The following is a 19,653-nucleotide window of genomic DNA, read 5'->3' as shown; positions in this document are numbered from 1 at the left end:
AGTTTGTTTTTAAATAAATAATTATATACTTTTATACCAAAGCTTTGGTCAGTGTTTGCTTGTTCTACTGTGTCTTTGGCCCTATTGTGCATACTCTATATACTGCCTAACTCTTCTTGAGAGAAGTCTGACTGCTCAGCCACAGCTACCAGGTAAATCTGAGTAGTGCAGACTGCTACCAATTGGGTTTACTGCTTACTCCTGTAGTCTTAAACTTTTTGCAGTGGTCCCTAAGGGAACTGCACAGGTTTCTGCCTAACACTGGGACCGAACCATCACAGACTCTCCCTAAAGGTTCTGTCCCTACCATATTGTGCAGGTGGTGTACAAGTACCTCGGTGGGAACTATACTATCTGGCCGCCCAACCAAGCTCTGTTACGAAATGGTTGGCTAACGACCCCACTTCCGAGTCAATGCTGCTTCAGTGCTTGATCTCACCCGCTCGCCTCAAAGAAATCCTATGGCTTCCACCCAGCTGCATGAACGCCCTACCACTCCTTGTGACCCTGGGCAGGAAAATCTGGTCCTGAGCGCTGAAGCTCCTCCATATCCGTCACCCTTATTCATCCAACGCTCCTATTGTGGCAGGTGTATGTAAAACTAAGGAGGACTTGGCAATCATCCGGCACTGGGAGGTATGGGGACTCCCCACATGGGGTGACATGTATGGGAACAGGACGTTAAGAGACTTAGATACCCTAACCCAACAGATAGGGTTGCCTAAGGGACAATTCCTGGGATACATGAAAGTTAAAAGAGTTGCGAGTGTCAGTTGGCAGGGGAGGCCGGCCGAGCCAGAGGAGACAACTTCTGGCCTTAATGTATATGCTTGAAGATGGCCTGTTTCCAGACTGTACGGATGCCCACTCAGTGGGTCAAACTTACAAAACCCAAACCTGAAGATACTATAGGAATCTGATATAGGTGCCATGATTGCGGACCATGAATGGGCACTTGTACTACATTTCCCCAAGAAAGTCTCCCTGAATACCAGATTTAGGCTGCTCCAGATTAATGTGCTCCATCGCACGTACATGACCCCCAACAGAGTAGCTAAATTTAACAAAGATAAGTATTCGTCCTGACCGCGGTGCAAACTTGACAATGCAGACCTAATCCACATGTTCTGGAAATGTGCCAAAGTACAGCCTTCTGGTCCTGTGTTGAACATGCCTGCAGCGCGGCCGGTATCGCAAGATATAACCGAGTGCCTGCTTGGGGCATACTCCAGAACAAGGGAAATCAGACTTATGACCAGGTTCATGGACTTAACCTGCATCCTCACTAAGCGCTGCATCACCATGTCCTGGAAAACAAAAAAGGGGCCGCAAAACAAACTGTGGTATCTTGAACTTGAGAATTGGTGCAACGCGGAGGCAAAAGCATGGGCAGGGTCACTAAAAGGCCCGGACGAGCTTCAAGCGGGAACTAATGAATCTTGGAAAGCACTTGTCTTTGATATGTTCCACCCCTCCAACAACAAACCCCCATGAACCCCCGCCAAATGTTATGCTTCTCTTGCCTGATAGGATTGTGAATTGCCTCCACCCCTTCTAAGCCCCTGTTTACATTATTAATTTGGACTCCTTGATCACCCATTCCTGTGTGCCCGTGTCATGCCCCCGTTCCCACATTAGCGTCCTCATAATTTCACCCTAAATGAGAGCCCAGTTGTTAAGCACAGAAACTTTTATTTATGTTTGGTTTGGTTTCCCTTTCTCCTTATCCCCTTGGTACAATAAGCACTAACCTGTTACCTAGCAATGTTTGTCTATATGTAGACCTGTCATCTGCTTATGTTAACCGCTGATGCGCTGTCATTTACACCAAATGCCAATAAACAAAGTTTAAAATAAATAAATCAAACCCCAGATGGGTCGAGTGGAAAGAGAGTGAAACACAAACTCAGAGGAAGGACTGTAAGAGACTATATCTTAAGAAAACCATTAAGGAAATGGCTGAGAATACTGATAAGCATTACTCTGTCTGGAACACCAGACCTATGAGCAGGAGCTCATAAATAAGACAATGAGAACCAGATGAGACCATCTTAGTGAACTTGCTCCTAGAGAACGACATTTTCATATCTGAAATATATATGAATTAAGAGAACACTGAAGTAAAGCCTTGAGACAGACGGCCGAAGGGAAGCAGCCAGTAGAGAGACATTCTTTTGGCAAACTTTAATTATTAGTATTAGTGGTAGGGCCAAGTAGATTAGATTTTGGACAGGACATTCTGATTTGGACTTCCTGTCGACAGACGAGCACATTTAGTTAGTTTGGTTAGATAGGGAACATCCCTGTAGCAAAAGGATAAGAGAGGCCTTTTCTTTATATTTTGAATAAAAACTGAAGAAATGTCCAATTTGTGTCCACTATGTGTGGAACTCCTCCTTCTGACCCACCACATGAGTAAAATTATGTTCTGATCTTTCAAGTATAGCTACTTTTAGATGTGATGATCAAAAAGTGATGGAATGGAATAGCCCCCGACTCCGATTTTCCCAGATAAATAGATGAGTCGACTGGGTGAGGGGCAGGGGCTGGACGATGGACGTTGGAGGCATGTGCGTGTGCAAAGACTCTTCCGGTTGGTTCAAGGAGTGCAGCCCTAGGTGATGAAGAAATGCAAACGAGAAGGCACCGATATAGACCATTTCAGGACACTTCACCAGACAGGAGAAGGATAGTTCCAGTGATGGCCACTGACCTTCCAGAGCAGAATCCCTTGAAGCTGGGAGGCTGAAATTCAGCAGCAAAAGCAACTTACACTACAAGCTGGCGACTACTGAAGTTCTGGCGGAAAACCGAAGCTTCTAGCGAGGTAGTCCACTGGAGAGCTGGTCAGTCCACCAGGTGGTCCAGGGACACTTCCGAAGGCTCAGGGGACCTGGATCCTCAAGAATGCGTCAAGACTGGTTGGTCCCATCAGTCCAAGGGTTGCAAATCAGGGAGTCCAGCATGCCTTCACCAGGCCAAATGCGGGAAGGGATGCTGGGCCTCTTTGGGAGTTGTCCACAGATCTTCAGTCAGCTGCTCTTTCACACAGGATACTTGGTTCTAGTGCTGATCTGAGGATATGGCTTCAGGAGTTCTCTTCTTATCCAAAATCCTGGCTGGAAGCAAGTACAAGCGGTAAACGCACATGTACATGCTAGAAATAACACAAAAATGGTAACATATTTGCTGTCACCTGCTTGTCTTTAGGCACATATAAAAGTAACCAACACTCCCAAGTAGGGTGATACAAAAGTACCCGACTGCACTGCATTGTATGGTGCTGTGTGCACTGTTTAAAAAGTTACAAAAAGGTAAAAGGTAAAAAGACAAAAGGGAAACTTTGTTTCCCAGCACTGAGTCTGAAGGACTGATCAGTTTCCCCATAACAAAATGAGCAAAAGGCCAGGGGAGTGAAGCTGGAGTTTCATTAGCCTTTAAATTGAGGGCTTACGGTCAGTCTGCACAGTGAAGTGAGTCCAAAAGTGTAAGGGGTGTCTGCTTCTGATCGAAAGAAATTCCTCTTCCACAGTCGCCCATCTGAGCTCTCTGTTCTTAAGCTGGTGACTAATAAAACATATAGGATGTTGCCTGGCTTTGTTGACAGAAGCAGAGTCTCTTCTGCAAGCTGACAAGCAAGAAAGGCATCAACATCTTCTGTGACTAGCAAGGACCTCAAAGGAATCCCCAGGGATGACTGACGACAGGAACTACTCGACAAGGGAGGAAGCTTTGCAGAGACAGATTCAATTCATGGAAATCTGGGGTTACGGACAATTGAACTAATAACTGCTTATGCTGTTTTGGGAGAACCAACCTCAGCTGCTCATAGGCGAACAGTTGGTTTTGGCTCATTCAGAGACAATTTAGGTTTTACTTTCCAATATCTTCTTGTAGTACGAGACTTTATGAATTACTGTTTGTCATTGGATAGTCCTCTGGAGACTGCTCTTTGACTGCATGTGTTCCATACTGATTTCTTTTAATCAAGGGCTCCAAATTGTAGTTGGATCCTTCTCAGAAGGTTCTCAAATGCTTTGATTTGATACAATGATCACTGTTGGCTTCCTGCTGTCAATGTTTTTCGTTTGGTTGCTGGTGGGTGCTCCTGGTGTGGCTAATGGGGATAGGAAATCCTGGTCCTAATGCCTTAACAAGTCATGTGTTTATTTGTACTAGTGGAACTGTAAATACAGCTGGGAGTGAGTTTAAAATTGGCAGCTGAATAGGTATGAGGAGATTTAGAGTATTTATAATGAATTATATGACTGCGTTTTCCCTCTTTTTATATGACTGTTCTATGTAACACATTTTCTGTTAATCAGGTGGACGATATCTTGGGTTAGATTGACCCATGGTGGTTTCTTTGGTGGTTCTTGGTTTTGCATGGGAGGTTGGGTGAGGACACAGTATGAGGTTTGATGGTGCAGAGAAATTAAAGTTACTAATCGTAGTGACTGGAGTACTCATAGTCCCCTTTCCTACATGCTTGTAGGCGTTCCCCCAACATGGGGACGTACCGGAACCTTTGGCAGCGAAACAATGAGCTTCCCCTTTAAATTCAGTACAGCAAGTGGGGGCGCGGTCTCAGGAACACCCCGCAGAGGCCCTGTCCTCTGGCGCCTCACCTCCGTCCCCTTTTAACAAATCGGACGCTTAGATACCTGGCTAATATTACCTATAAGCCGTTGACATACTAGCGGGGGAAGGTGGGAGGGACATATGGAGAAAAGGGGACTATGGACTATGAGTACTCTAGTCACTACAATAACTTTAATTACTCATACGTCCTGCTCCCTTGCCTCCATCCTTGTAGGTGATTCCATTGAACAAGAACATAGGGTGGAGCTGTGCAACCTGCCTCATAGCTAGGATTAAGCGAAAAGGTTCTTCAGAACTGCCTGACCAAACTCTGCATCATGCCTCGAGATGGTGTACAGCGAATAGTGTTTACAGAAGGCTGACGGAGTGGCCCAAATGGCCGCCTTGCTGATGACATCCCAAGAAGCATCTCTCTGAAACGCGATGGCCGTGGCTTTAGCTCTGACTGCATGGGCATGAAGTGCCTCAAGAACAGGTTTTCCCATGGCCGTGTAGCCCTCTGAAATGGCATGGACATCCAACGGGCACAAAGAAAGCCTTGGATGCCCAAGAGCTGGTGGGGGAGCCACCAAAAGTCACAAACGGTGTGTCAGACTTCCAGAGGATTTCGTCAGAGAGAGATAAAACTTGAGAACCCTCTTGAGGTACAAGGAATGTAGGGCCCTCTCTTCCTCAGACTGTGGGTTCGGGAAGAACACCAGCAGGCAGATCTGTTGATTCAGATGAACAAAGAGACTACCTTGGGCAAGAAGTTAGGGTGAGTGCGCAAGATTACCTTGTCGTCGAAGACAACACCTGCAGCTCACTAACCCTGTGTGCAGAGGTGAGAGCCACCACTAACACTGTCTTCAGTGTCACCAAGCGGATGTCCACAGAGGCCATCGACTCAAAAGGCTTGCATTGCAAAGCTGCGAGAACGAAATTGAGGTCCCATACTGGGTGCGGTCTATGCACCGGAGGAAAAAACCTAGACAATCCCTTAAGATGGGCCTTAACCACTGGGTTGGCTGCCGAAAACACATGCTCTGGGTAATTCTAGTAAGCCCTGATAGCCGCCAAATACATGCAGCAAGTATCCACCTGAACTCCAGTCATCCAGAGAACAGTTGACAGGGTCCAGACCCTTGTCGCAAATCCAATTTCAGAACCTAGTCCATTTGCTTATATACTGGGACAGAGTCGAGGACCTCCTGGCCTGCTGAATGATGTCCCAGTTGTCATCTGAAAATTGAGCATGCTGAAGCCTCAGCTAATCAGGAGCCAGGCTGCCAGGGCCAGTTTGGCTTGGTCTGGATGGCCCACTGCTCCACCCTGCTGTGTCAGGAAGCGCCTGCTGGAGATCGGAAGATGAACAGGACCCTGAGAGCACATATGCAGCAGATCCGCAAAAAAACAGGGTCTCGAAGGCCAGTGGGAGGCAACCAGGATGAGGCTGCTGCCCACAGAAGCCCAGAACTTGCTGAGGGTACACTGGAGCAGAGGCGTGGGCAGGATCGCGTAACACCTGAGGCCGTGCTAGCAAATCTGGAAGGCGTCTCGCAGTAACCCCCGACCCTGACCTGCTGATGAGGCAAAATGGGGGCACTTGGCATTCAGAGGAAAGGCAAACAAGTCCAGGTCCGCGAACCCCCACACTGGAACAGGGGCAACAAGGAGCCGTTGTGCAACACCCACTCGTAGGTGTTGAACCCCAAGGTGATCCGCTTCTGCATTGCTGTCTCCCGGTAAGTGGACTGCAGAAATACAAATCCTCTATGCGAGGGCCCATTCCCAGATCGAATCTGCCTCCATGCAGAGGAAGAATGGGTGTAATTTTAGGGGGGACAGGCGTGTTTGTCCCCCCCCCAACGTTCATGGCAGACCCTTTGTCCCCATTCATTTGGCTGTGGCACCTTTTCTTCAGATGTCATGTCCCCCCCCCAACATTTTCAGCAAAGTTACTCCACTGAGAGGAAGCGGGTGCCACCCTGCTTGTTCAGGTAAAACATTGCAGTAGAATTGTCTGTCCTGACCAGAAGCAACTTGTCCCTGATCAGGGGCAAAAACACCTTGAGGGCCAAGCACACTGCCCTGAGCTTGAGCAGATTTATATGTAGGAGGGTTTACGCCCTGGACCACGCCCCATGAATCTTATAGCCCTCCAGAGTAGCACCCCAACAGGAAAGAGAGGAGTATGTTGTCACCAAAGGCAAGGGGGCTCCGACTGAAACATTGCCGTCATCATCCAACAGCGAAGGTCAGGCAAAAGGAGCTGTGGTATTGGGGATACCATCCGACTGAGACCCTGTCTCGTGATCCCAGTTGGCCGCCAGGTGGAGCTGGAGACGCCTCATCTTGAGACGGGCATGCTGCACAGTCAGCCCTTGAGTGACTGTGGGGTCATCAGTACTCAATATACAAATAAATTGTGGGGGCACCTGAGGCATGGGGAACCAGAAGAAACAGTCAAAGATGGATCAATACGCCCGCTCCGACCCCCCACAAGAGGGCAACAAACCTAGCTCCTCTCAGCTGGACATTTCTACACTTAAACACTGCTGGCGCTTAAAAGTAGCACGGACAGCCTGAGTGCAAAGATAGACGCACTTACTTGTAAAGTGGATGTCTCCGCAGTTCAAATTGACAAACTGTGCCGCAGGATATCTGAGGGTTGGGACGGGTGAAGACAAAATTGCGGAACTACAGCGAGAGGTGGCCTCTTTACAGCAAACGGTCAAAAAAGTGGTGGCCAAGAACAATGACCTGGTGGGGAGGTCGAGAAGAAATAACATTAGGATCACAGGGGTTGTGGAATCCACTCCAATAGACAACATGGAGGCGTTTGTGGAAAAAGTACTCCGGGAGATTCCTGATAATCCGCCAGTCACAGACTTGTTCATGGTGGAGCGTGCCCACAGATCCTTTGCGGCTAGACCACTCCCTGGGGCCCCCAAGAGGGCTATAATTGCTTGCATCTTTAAATATCGAGATCGGGACAGGCTGCTTCGAGCTGCACGAGATAATGGGTCCCTGTTAGGGAGAATTCTCTCTTTAGGCTGAATTTCCTAACCTAGTGAGTCCCCCAGCAGCTTTGCTGGATTTCTGGAGTTTGTTTTTTTCCTCCTGCCAAGAGTGAGACTCTTTTCCTCCCACTCTTGGACATGATTAATGGTATTCCTTTGACTGGTAATGTGTTTTATGGGCTATGGGGTCCTTTACTCCATAGGGTCTCATGTGTTTTTCCTATGTGTGTTACACAGCACCCTCCGTGCAGTAACACAGGGGTGTCATAGTGACACCCCACCTTAGACTCCATACCCTGGGACTGACTACTGTCTCCCAGGGCATGTAAAGTCACCATTGGCTTTACTAGTCCCAAATTATTAACAGAAACCAGTACAAACCATCATATTATGGACGTACTGGTCGGGGCAATTCGATTGCCCCGGGGTCTGTTAGTCGAGGGGGCACGTCTCCATCCCCCCTGATCGAGTTTTGGCTGGTGGAAGTGGAAACTACTTTTTATATTCGACCGTGAATATTTTCCTATGGGATTTTCCCATTGTTCGAGGCTACCAACTTTAAATATTAATTCTCCGGTTGGTATTTTTTGCCAAGACTCGATTCTAAAATGGCGTTTGTGTTCTCTTCTGTGACTCCAACCCAAGTCGAGCCCTTTGTTCCACTTTTTTGGCGGGCTTCTCCACAGAAGCCTCCAAAAGTGGTGCCACTCTGTCTGGGTACCACAGAGGGGTGTGGGAGGGGGTTTAGGCACCCTGGACCGAGTTACCTTGGTAACTCAGGTCGCACTCTTGTGTGATTGGGCCAAGTGGTGAGCCGGCCGGCTCACCACTTAGCATGTTTGAGTGACAGCTAGGCTGAGTGAATGGGGGTTTTCTGCATAAAAGCAGAGCTTTGGGGACTGGAACTTCAGAAGTCGCCACAGGACCTGAGAATCCGACGAGGGAGAAGCTGAGCCGACCTACCACGGCGACACCACCGGTGGAGCCCTGCAGAACCGACTCACCACTTCCCGATGACAGAGAAGATCTCCCCGGCTGGAGAGGCTTCTTCCCCTGACTGGTGGGCAAAACCAGTTTTCCTTTCTTTCTTCGCACCCCAGCCCGGTTTGTAGTCAAACTGCCCGTGCCAAGCACCCCGGCAGCCGGATAGCCACTCACCACTGAACCGCGACTCACCGGACCGCTCCTTGTACCTGAGAAACTCTGCGGCTGGTTTCTTCCCTGGCAGTGCAACAGACTCCTGTTTTCCTCCACGACGAGATCCTCTCTTCCCCCAACTCCTTTTTGAACTTTTACAAGACCTTTTGTGCACTGCAACCGTGTGACCTTGGACACATTTCGCTTGGATCCTCTGACAGTGGATCCGGCCTCTTGAACTCTAACTTCACGGTTTTCCCTTGCCTTCCTCTCTTGTTGTGTTCTTGAAAAAGTGTTGGGATCTGTTTCAAATTGCTCTCTGCTTTTCTCTCCCTTTTTAAAACGAACTATTAGAGTGCCATCTACGTTAAGCGCTCACCGCTGTCTGAAAATAAGTGGGGCTTCACTTAAGACTTGTCTAATATTCTTTTAAGGGAGTGTATATCTTTTAGTGACCGTGTTTTTGAATTGCTTACTATTAGTGCCTGTGTGTTTTTCTAGATGTGGTTTTAAATAAATAATGATATCTCTTTTACAACAAGCCCTGGTCAGTGTTTACTTGTTCTATTGTGTGCTCTTGACCTATTGTGAATACTCTGTATACTGCCTAATTCTTCTTGAGGGAAGTCTGACTGCTCAGCCACAGCTACCAAGTGAATCTGTGTGGTACAGACTGCTACCAAGTGGGTTTACTCTCAAACACCTGTAGTCCTAAATCTTTTGCAGTGGTCCCTGAGGGAACTGCACAGGTTTCTGCCCAACAGTCCCTGAGGTGGGGCTCGGCAACTATTAGATTGTTTCCAGATTTCAGTCAACAAGTGCAGGAGCTACAGAAACCTTTTCAAGCGGCAAAAAATACCCCGAGTAAGAAAAATGTACGGTATTCAATGATGTACCCTGCTAAGCTTAGGGTGGAGCATGAGGGAAAAACCATATTCTTCACGTCTCCTGATGCGGCGGAGAGGTTTGCCCTGGAGATTCCAGCCCCGAGGGCTTTGCCTCGTCACTCTCCCTAACCAGACTTTAGGGGCTTGTGCTCTTTTTACACTTGTCGCCCAGTCCCAGATCTCCTACTATGGGAACTTCTTGAGCACTGATTGATAAGGTCCAGCTCCTCAGTACAGACAGTTGCATCAAGCCATACAATATATATGGTAACCGACCCTCTCGCCATTGGGAGGCACAGGGGCCGCCGGCTCCCCCAGTGCCCAGCGGCACTTAACTAGGTTAAAGTGTAGGTTTGTAGGTTAGAGGGTGGGGGGTGCGTCATGGTGGCCGGTAGGTTGTTGTTTTTGGCTTGGGTGGGTGGGGGGAGGACAGGGTCAGTTTTGATTGTGTTGTTGTATTTAGTTCAAGGGGACAGGGTGGGTGGGTCTTCCGCCTATGGCATCATGATCTGGTAAAATGTCCTTGCAAGCCTTACACCAAATGATACCTCTGTGGCATCAGCCCATTCAATTCCTGCCAACCCAGCCATAACGTAACTGTCCCCCTGGGGTTTCATACTCCCGTTAATTCTGATATTATTCTGCTTACATGGAACATTTGGGGCTTCACTAATGCAAAAAAAAAAAAAAAACACGTCTCATTTCCAACTATGTGAGAAACCACAATGTTAATGTCCTATGCATACAGGAGAAATATCTAGGGAGGGTTCACAAGCTCCCTGCCCTATTAGATTGGTGTATCCACAGGTACGGGTCCTCCTATTCGACACACTCCCGGGGAGTTGCAATCTACATACATCGCTCTCTGGAATTTAAACTACACTGACAGGTATCAGATGGGGAAGGCCGGTTCATCTTGGTGGCAGGGTAGATCACGGCCTGGTCCGTTTTATTCATAAACGTTTATGGTCCGAACTATGATTCTCCCGATTTCTTTCAAGCATGTTCGGAACACCTATGAACATTCCCGGGGTATGAGGTGGTTTGGGTGGGAGATTTTAACTTAGCCCTTTCCTCAACTTAGATCTACACCGGCCCAGAGGCCTCCCTCCCGTGCAGCCCAAAAATGGCAATCCATTGCATCGGATTACACCCTGTTCGATATTTGGCGTTGGCACCAGCGTGTTGCTCGGGAATTCACCTTCCACTCTTGTGTACATGGGAGTTCCTCCAGGATTCATTATGTCCACTTGTCTCTAGAACTGTCACGCGTGGTGGAAATTCTCCCCCGTACCCTATCAGATCACTCCCCGGTGCTAGTGAAATTTAAGGGCCCACCATCTCCTCCCAAGCAACTCCGATGGTGTCACAAGTCTCTCCCCTTCTCACCTGCTTTTTGCTTTTGTTGTTTACTTGTGACCTTCTGTGATGTCTTCTTTCTCACGGTCCGGGATTTGTACAAATTTGTGCGCTTGCCTCGGATTCCAGCGTGATGTTCGCAGTTCAATTCCCGGGTACGTTCAAGTGTCCAGGGCGAATACCAGGAAGGAATGCTGTTCGCACTCGGAGGAACAGAAGGCCGTGACCCGAGCATGCAGTGAAAATCCAGGAAGATCGAAGGTAAGGTAGAGGAATGGGAGGAAGGAAGGGGAATTCAAGGAGCTGGGAACCAGGAATCAACAGAAAGCCCCGAGCGAACTCCGGCAGCACACGTCCAACTACAGCAAGTGGTAGCATTGAGACGCGCAGAGCCGCGGGGGCGTGTCTGTTTTGTAGAGCGTAAAGCGTGAAGTGTAGAGACTGGTAAGCAGCGTTCCATTTCGAGCGGCCATGTTGGAAGGATCACTGTATTCAATACCCTATGGTTCAGGGACCAGGAAGTCCAGAAGGGACGCAGACGACGGTTCATGACAGATGGAGGTTTCGGGCTCGGGCTCTGGAAGACACAGCGTTTCGGGAGGATCTGCGCCAGGCCATTGCAGATTTTTTCCATCCGAATACAGAATCGGTCCCTAGCCCAGGCGTTGTATGGGAAACTTTTAAGGTGTTTTTGTGGGGTTGGTGCTTGTCGCAGTAGGGAGGGGTCCTGAAAAGTATCCGCAGAGCAATCGCCCTTAAAGAGAAAGAAATAAAAAATATGGCGCTCCTTCAGGAAAGGACGAACTCCACCCTCACTTCAGGCCGACCTGTCGACGAAAAGACAGGAAATTCGCTCTCTAATGGATGGGGAGGAGAGATTTTTGGGCAACCCCATTATGGCAGCGAGATATGGGGAGGGGGATCGTCCGAGTAGAAGCCTTGCTTGGGCTATTAGATAGGAGAATCGCTTGGAACCTATATTAGAAGTGGAACCCCTGGTAGGAGGGCCTACCAGGGACGCGGTGGAGATAAATGGGGTATTTCACCAATACTACGAGAAGTTGTATACTGCCCATAGTACGGCGGGGGCATGATGATATCACCCAGTACCTCGATAGGATCGAGGATCGCTCTGGGATGGCTGGACTCGGAGATTGGGGCGCTCCTCAAGGATCCCCCTACGGAGGATGAACTCTGTAAAGTGATAAAGTCATTCCTAAATGGTGAGGCCCCGGGTACAGACGGGATTACGGATGAACTAAACAAGGCTTTCCCTGATCCGCTTTTCCCCCATCTATGTAATATGTTAGAGGAGGCGGCTTCCTCTGGGGTACTTCCGGAATCCACTCGGACAGCCCTGGTGACGGTGTTGCTCAAGCCTAATAAAGACCCTAAAAAATGCTCATCTTATCGCCCCTTGTCACTGATAAATACTGACAAAATCTTTGCGAAGTTGCTCGCGGATCGGCTCCTTCCCCATATGCCCGCTCTGATCCTCCCAGATCAGGCGGGATTCATTCCGGGACGATTCACTCAAAATAATCTGCAAAGATTATTCACCTTGATACATAATGTGAACCCGGAGGTTCCTGTTGCAGTGGTGGATTTTGACGCGGAGAAGGCGATCGATTCTGTTGAATGTCCTTTTCTGTTCGATTTCCTCCGACGCACTGGCGTAGGTAACAAGTTTGTTCGCTGGATCCGTATTAGGGAGAATTCTCTGTTAAGGCTAATTTCCCAAACCTAGTGAGTCCCCCAGCAACTTTGCTGGATTTTTGGGGTTAATTATTTTCTCCTGCTAAGAGTGAGACACTTTTTGTCTCCCACTCTTAGACATGATTTGAGATATCCTTTGACTTTGTAATGTGTTTTATGGGTTGTGGGGTATTTTACTCCATAGGGTTTCATGTGGTTTTTGGTAAGTGTGTTACACAGCACCCTCAGTGCAGTAACACAGGGGTGTCATAGTGACCCCCCCAACATAGACTCCATACCCTGGGACTGACTACTGTCTCCCAGGGCATGTAAAGTCACCATTGACTTTTCTAGTCTTAAATTGTGAACAGAACCAGTACAAACCATCATATTGTGTAAGTACTGGTAGGGGTAATTAGATTGCCCCTGGGTCTGTTTTTCGAGGGGGCACTGTGCAGTCCCCCCTTGTCGAGTTTCTGGCTGTTGGCAGTGGTTACCACAAGAAATATTCCACTAGAAAATTTCCTATTAGATTTTCCCATTCATTTTAAACGCACCACTTTTTGGTGCAATGTTAAAGATACCGCTGGGTTATTTATTTAATATTTATTCCCCGGTTGGGTCTTTTTGCCAGGACTCGGTTTTAAAATGGCGTTTGTGTTCGCCTTTGTAACTCCAACCCAAGTTGAGCCCTTTGTTCCACTTTTTGGCTGGCTTCTCCACAGAAGCCTCCAAAAGTGGTGCCACTCTGTCTGGGTCTACAGGATGTGTGGGAGGGGGGTTTAGGCACTCTGGACTGAGGTGCCTCGGCAACTCAAGTCGCACTCTTGTGTGATTGGCCCAGTGGTGAGCCGCCCGGCTCACCACTTAGCATGTTTGAGTGACAGCTAGTACTGATGAATGGGGGTTTTCTGCATAAAAGCAGGGCTTTGGGGACTGGAACTTCAGAAGTCGCCACAGGACCAAAGAATCCGAAGAGGGAGAAGCTGAGCCGACCTGCAACGATGACACAACCGGTGGAGCTCTGCTGATCCGTCTCACCACTTCCCAACGACAGAGAAGATCTTCATCCCGGAGAGTCTTCTTCCTCTGAACTGGTGGGGATAACCAGGTTTGCCCTCTTTTTTGCCTTCCTGGATCATCTTGTGGTCAAATCGCCACCCCGGTGGCCGGATAGCCACGCTTCACCACTACGACGTATAAAAGGGTAGTACCTTTTAACCAGGAAACTCTGCGGTTGGTTTCTTCCCTGGCAGTGCAACGACCTCAAGCTTTCCTCCACGTCGAGACCTTCTCTTCCCCTGGACGAAACACTGACTTGCACCTGTTGCCAGGGACAACTGCCCCTGCTGGAGCTTTCTCACCATTTCAGGTACTGTGTCCCGCCTGGTCTCCCTTGCAACAGACTGTTCAAGGTGTCCCGTAAATCCTTGACTTTCTATCCTGGGGTGACTTGGGACCTGCTAACTAACTTTTTCTGAACTGATGCAACCCTTTTTGAACTATCTGCAACAACTCTTAAAAGTACTATTCAACTGTGTGATCTTGGACACATTCCGCCTTGCTCTCTCCAAGAGTGGGCCTGGCCAATGACTTTCTAGCTCCTCAGCAGAGACTGCCTTTTCTGACTTGCTCTGGTTCTCTTAAAGTGTTGGTATTGTGTATGTTCCCAATTCTGCCTTTTTCCCTCCCTTTTTAATGAGCTTATTGGAGTGCCATCTTAGGTTAAGCGCTCACCTCTGTCTGTAAATAAGTGGTGTTTTAACTAAGACTTGTTCAATAAGTAATCAGGGATGTATATATATTAATAGTGACTGTGTTTCAACTTGCTTGCCATATTAGTGTTAGTGTATTTTACAAAGTGTGTTTTTAAATAAATAATTATATACTTTTATACCCAAGCTCTGGTCAGTGTTTGCTTGTGCTACTGTATTTTGGTACCTATCTTGTATACTCTATATACTGTCTAACTCTTCTTGAGAGAAGTCTGGCTGCTCAGCCACAGCTACCAGGTAAATCTGGGTGGTACAGACTGCTACCAATTGGGTTTATTGCCAACGCCAGCAGTCTTAAGCCTTTTGCAGTGGTCCCTAAGGGAACTGCACAGGTTTCTGCCTAACAATCCGGCTTCTCTACTCAGCCCCGCGAGCCCTGGTGTATACAAATGGAATTCAATCAGCTCCTATTTATCCAACTCGAGGCACCAGGCAGAGATGCCCCCCGCCCCCCTTTTATTTGCCTTTGCCATTGAACCGGTGGCTTGCGCCCTGAGAGATTTTCACTCCCACCGTGGAGTGATAATTCGTTCATATGTATATATTGTCTCCCTCTACGCGGACGATATGTTGTTATACATTAAATACCCTCTGACCAACTTACGGCCCTTGATGGAGGAGATAACCACATTTGGTGCTCTATCCGGCATACAAATAAACTGGTCTAAATCTGAGGTGCTTCCGCTCACGGCAGGGGTCGCCCCGCAAGATGTGGGGGAAGCCTTTGCTTGGTGTCCACAGGGAATCCGCTATCTGGGTATAAGAGTGTCCACTACCCCTACATACTTATATGAGGAGAACTACATCACAGCCTTGCAATACTTGGAGCACAGAGTAGACACATGGACATGGCTCCCTATTTCCCAAGCGGCCCCCACAGACTTACTGACACCACTGCCAAAAGCCTGATGAAGACCCTCAGGGAGAGGTGAGCCCGAAAAGCAGGACACAAAACTTGTAGTGAGCACTGCCGATGACAAACTTTGGGTACTTTCTGTGCTTCGGATGATCGACTTAAAATAAGCGTCCTGGAGATTGAGAGACACCAACCAATTCTGGAGCTACAGAGGCTGAAGGATATGTGATGTCCTACTTGAAGAACTTGTTCAAGCGTCTCAGGTCCAAGATAGATCGCAGTCCTCTGTCCTTCTTTAGAACAAAAAAGTAAAGGTAATACCACCCATTGTTCCTTTCCGCTTGAGGACCATTTCTATGGCACCTTGCTCCAGCAGGGAAACTATCTTCTACTGGAGTAGCAGGTCTGGAACACAAGGTGGTTGAATGGACAAGAACAGTCTGGTGAACAGCATAGGGTAGGCAGGCAGTAACATTGGGTGACAATCTGTTATGTCCATGTGTCTGAAAAAATACTGCACCATTCTTTGTAATGATGGAGCGGAGGTCCCTCTACCTATGTCACAGAAGAAAAGTTCTCCAAGCAGTTTTGATCCAACCACAGCGCTGGAGGGGACTGAAGTGGGAGAGGACTAAGATGGTTTACAACCTCTCCCTCTCAATGGGCTTGAAAACTTTCTCTGCCCTTGTCTTGTTGCTGTTGGCTGTGATAGCTGTACTTACAAAGGCTTTCTTTTCTTTCCAGGTTTGGGTTGCAGGCTGAGGGGATTAGTGTTCTGCCACCCCTGGGGATTCAGCAGGTTCTTTTGAGGCTTGTAACTGTTCCAAGCTGTCATCCATGTTTGAACCAAATAAGTTGGAACCATTGAATGGCATGTCCAGCAGTCTGGCCTAAACAACCTATGCAAACCCTCACTTTCCTATCCAAGAAAATCTCTGAGACAGAGCTTGTACCGATGGCTCTCCGCAAGTAATTTACTACATTCAGTCTGGACTGGAGTGTTTGGCACATAGCGTCCTTGCAATTACCCATTATGGTGAGGAAGCCCTCCTTCATTCCCACCTTCTCGGACATGTTCTGCAGTCTCTCATATCACTGCTCACATGGTGTGGGTGTATTTGGTCAGGGCACATGTCTCATTAATAGCTTTCTTTAATAAGTCATCACACTTATTTCATTCCTATCACGGGGCAAAGATGGGTATATGCGTGACTTGGTGCTGAACGTTGCTGTCTGCGCTACCAGGCTCTCTGGACTAGAGTACTTGGATAGGAAGTCTAGTCAGAGGACGCCTGTTTATACTTCCTTACCAGATCCTTGCACACTGCTGGCACCAAGCAATATTTCTTCCAAAGCTCCAGCTTGTGTATGCTGCTCTCTTAATCCGCCGGATACCTTTCTACATCGCGGCCGCCATTCCAAGATGGCTGCCTAACTTTAGCAGCCGACTCTTTTCGTGCCATCGACATCACAGGCTGCCGCCCCGACTGACTGGCCCACCTGACCATATCAGGAGCCTATCCGACGCCGGGAGGTGTAGCCAGCCTTCGCACCAAGGCCTGTACAAATGCCTTCTACCTGTCCAAGCCTGTGATCAAACAAGCACTGAGGGTACAGGAGCACCCAAACACTGCTGGAGCAGTGCATCGTCGTAGGGGGAGAAGCAGGAGCTTCTCCCCACACTCAGAGGTAAGCCCGTGGGCTCATCTTCACCCGAACGGAAGTCGCTGCAATTCTCTGCTAAAGCGCCACTTTAATGCGCTATGTCCAATACTCAGCAAGCTTTCCTCCTGTGCTGTGTAACATACGTGTTATCATGTGTATGCTGCTCTCTTAATCCACCGGACACCTTTCTACATCGCGGCCGCCATTCCAAGATGGCTGCCGAACTTTAGCAGCCGACTCTCTTCGTGCCATCGACATCACAGGCTGCCGCCCCGACTGATTGGCCCACCTGACCATATCAGGAGCCTATCCGATGCCGGGAGGCATAGCCGGCCTTCGCACCAAGGCCTGCAAAAAGGCCCTCTACCTGTCCTAGCCTGTCCTTGCCTTTCCGGCCGCCAGCCAGAAACTCTGCCTCCCACTTCGCTGCCGTGGATCCATTTGCAAACTTACTCATCAGGTATGCCTACACGATACAAGAACTCCCCACGCATTCCCTGTGCTATCTTTATATTTGATGCGCCCCCCTCTTGCATGTCGCCACTAAGGTTTCACGGATCCCCTCACCCAGCATTGACCACGACTTGTCTGAACCATCATCCCGCAGCACGACTATGAAAATCATTGCCGTGCCAGTCTCCCTTGTGGTCCTATGCTTATCTGCTCTCCACTGAAAGGTCACCCATACAGCAGAGTACCGGTACCTAATACTCCTCACGCACAGGCCTGCACTACCCCCCTGGCAAATGAATATGCATATACATGCATACTATCAAGCAGAGTCTGATTTCGGAAAGAAATGAACCTTAACCATTGAAACAATCACATGACTGTCCTCACTCTGTACATTTGTCGACATTGTATCTCCGGCTTCTCTAGCTAACATGCCTACAGTCTCTTTAGCATGAACAGTATGAATATTGCCTACTACCTGCATGTATCACACACTTGCGTACCTAGGTACCTACTGACTGTGCATACTGCTGCATTTATACTGCTCTCTTAGCCTGCCTTGCACACATTGAATCTAGGTGGTCCACTGCCTTGCATATCTTGAATCTAGGTGGTCCATTACCTATGCATACTGCTGCATCCTATTGCTTTCTTAGCCTGCCCTGCATATTTTGAATCTAGGTGGTCCATTACCCATGCATTCTGCTGCAGTTATATTGTCTTTTTATTAGCCTGCCTGCATATTTCGAACCTAGGTGCTCCATTACAGGTGCACACTGCCGCATTCACATTGATCTATAGTTTGCTTTGTAAATCGTGTATCTAGGTACTTCATGGATTGCGCATTCTACTTATGCTGTACACACTCACACATACTTATACACTGATGCCCATGTATGTAAGTATTGCCACTCAACATGGACTGCAAACATTGAACTTAGGTGCCCCATTGACTGCGAATACTGCCTACTGCCGCTTCTTTCACTACTCTCTAGTCTGCACTGCCTATCCTGAGTTCAGACGCACCATTCTAGTGAAATGGCTCTAGGAGATCTCTCTGATACCAAAGTTATTAGTAGCAACATGTCCCCATCAGATACCACCCACACCCTCCACACGATAATCTTTGTTCTGAGCACTTTGTTCCTCACCATGGCACCTATCACTTCTGCCAACAGGACATTGCCATCCGTGTCCTCCACCACCTCACCCACTCTGCATACTGCGACACCTCCGAATTTGGTAGACACCTCTAACTACTTCCCATGCAAACCATGCCCAACCATTGACAGAAATGTACACCTTAGAGCAAGACTAGCCAAAATATACGAGCCCCTCTCTAGGTCATTAAACATATCCCCAGAATCTAGGACATCGAGCATGCCCTTAGCCCCCCATTGCGGCTCCATGCCTACAAAAATGAGCTCAACCAAGCACAGCAAACCGAAACTCCCTCTGGCCCCCTTGCCAACCACACAAACTACTATGAGTCCACAAATAAAAGGAGCCTTAATAAACTCCAGATCCCTGGTAGCACATGATACAGAAGTAGCCAATCTTATCCTGAAGAAGATTTAGACTTTCTTGCCATCACTGAAACATGGCTACACCCTGCTGCAGGCCCCATGATCATGCTAGCAGTCCCTGATGGGTTCGCCATCCTGAGACACGACAGACCTAACTCTAGAGGAGGAGGTATCGCCTTCATCTATAAATGCGGTCTCGCCATGAGACTTGTTACCCAGAACGATATCCAGTCGTGCAAACTACTCTCAGTCAAAGTACCTCTAAACAACGTCCAAACTCTAAACATCCACCTTATATACCGCCCGCCAGGTCCACCCGGAACCTTCATGGACGACATCAACTCTATACTTACCAACAATCTTAAAAGTGCCTCGCAAGTACTTCTTGCGGATCTGAACATGGACTTCAATGACCAATCAGACCAGCTTGCTACAACCACAGCTAACGCCCTATCAGAACTCGAATTCACCCAAAGATGCAACAGCGCCACGCATGAGAAAGGCAGAATACTGGGTGGCTGACCACAACTGCCAGGCCAACATCTTAGTCATCTCTCCTTTAGCCTGGACGGACCACCACCTCGTGTCCTTCATGCTCTCTACCAATAAACCTCCACCGACTACAGCCCCTAGGGCTCCACCCACACTAACCAGAAATAAAAAGAGTATTACCGCAGACAAGCTGATCCCATTAGT

At 48.3% G+C, this 19,653-nt stretch overlaps 1 protein-coding gene across 5 annotated transcripts in view; it reads right to left on the bottom strand.

Moving 5' to 3' along the window:
• The window catches only part of FANCD2 (FA complementation group D2), a 2,923,540-nt gene that overhangs the window by 1,439,907 nt on the left and 1,463,980 nt on the right, over positions 1–19,653 (bottom strand). The window lies entirely within an intron of this gene.

Source organism: Ambystoma mexicanum, chromosome 2p (assembly GCF_040938575.1).
Source record: "Ambystoma mexicanum isolate Mex_15411 chromosome 2p, UKY_AmexF1_1, whole genome shotgun sequence".
Taxonomy (NCBI): Eukaryota; Metazoa; Chordata; class Amphibia; order Caudata; family Ambystomatidae; genus Ambystoma; species Ambystoma mexicanum.
This window is presented reverse-complemented; position numbering and strand designations above follow the sequence as displayed.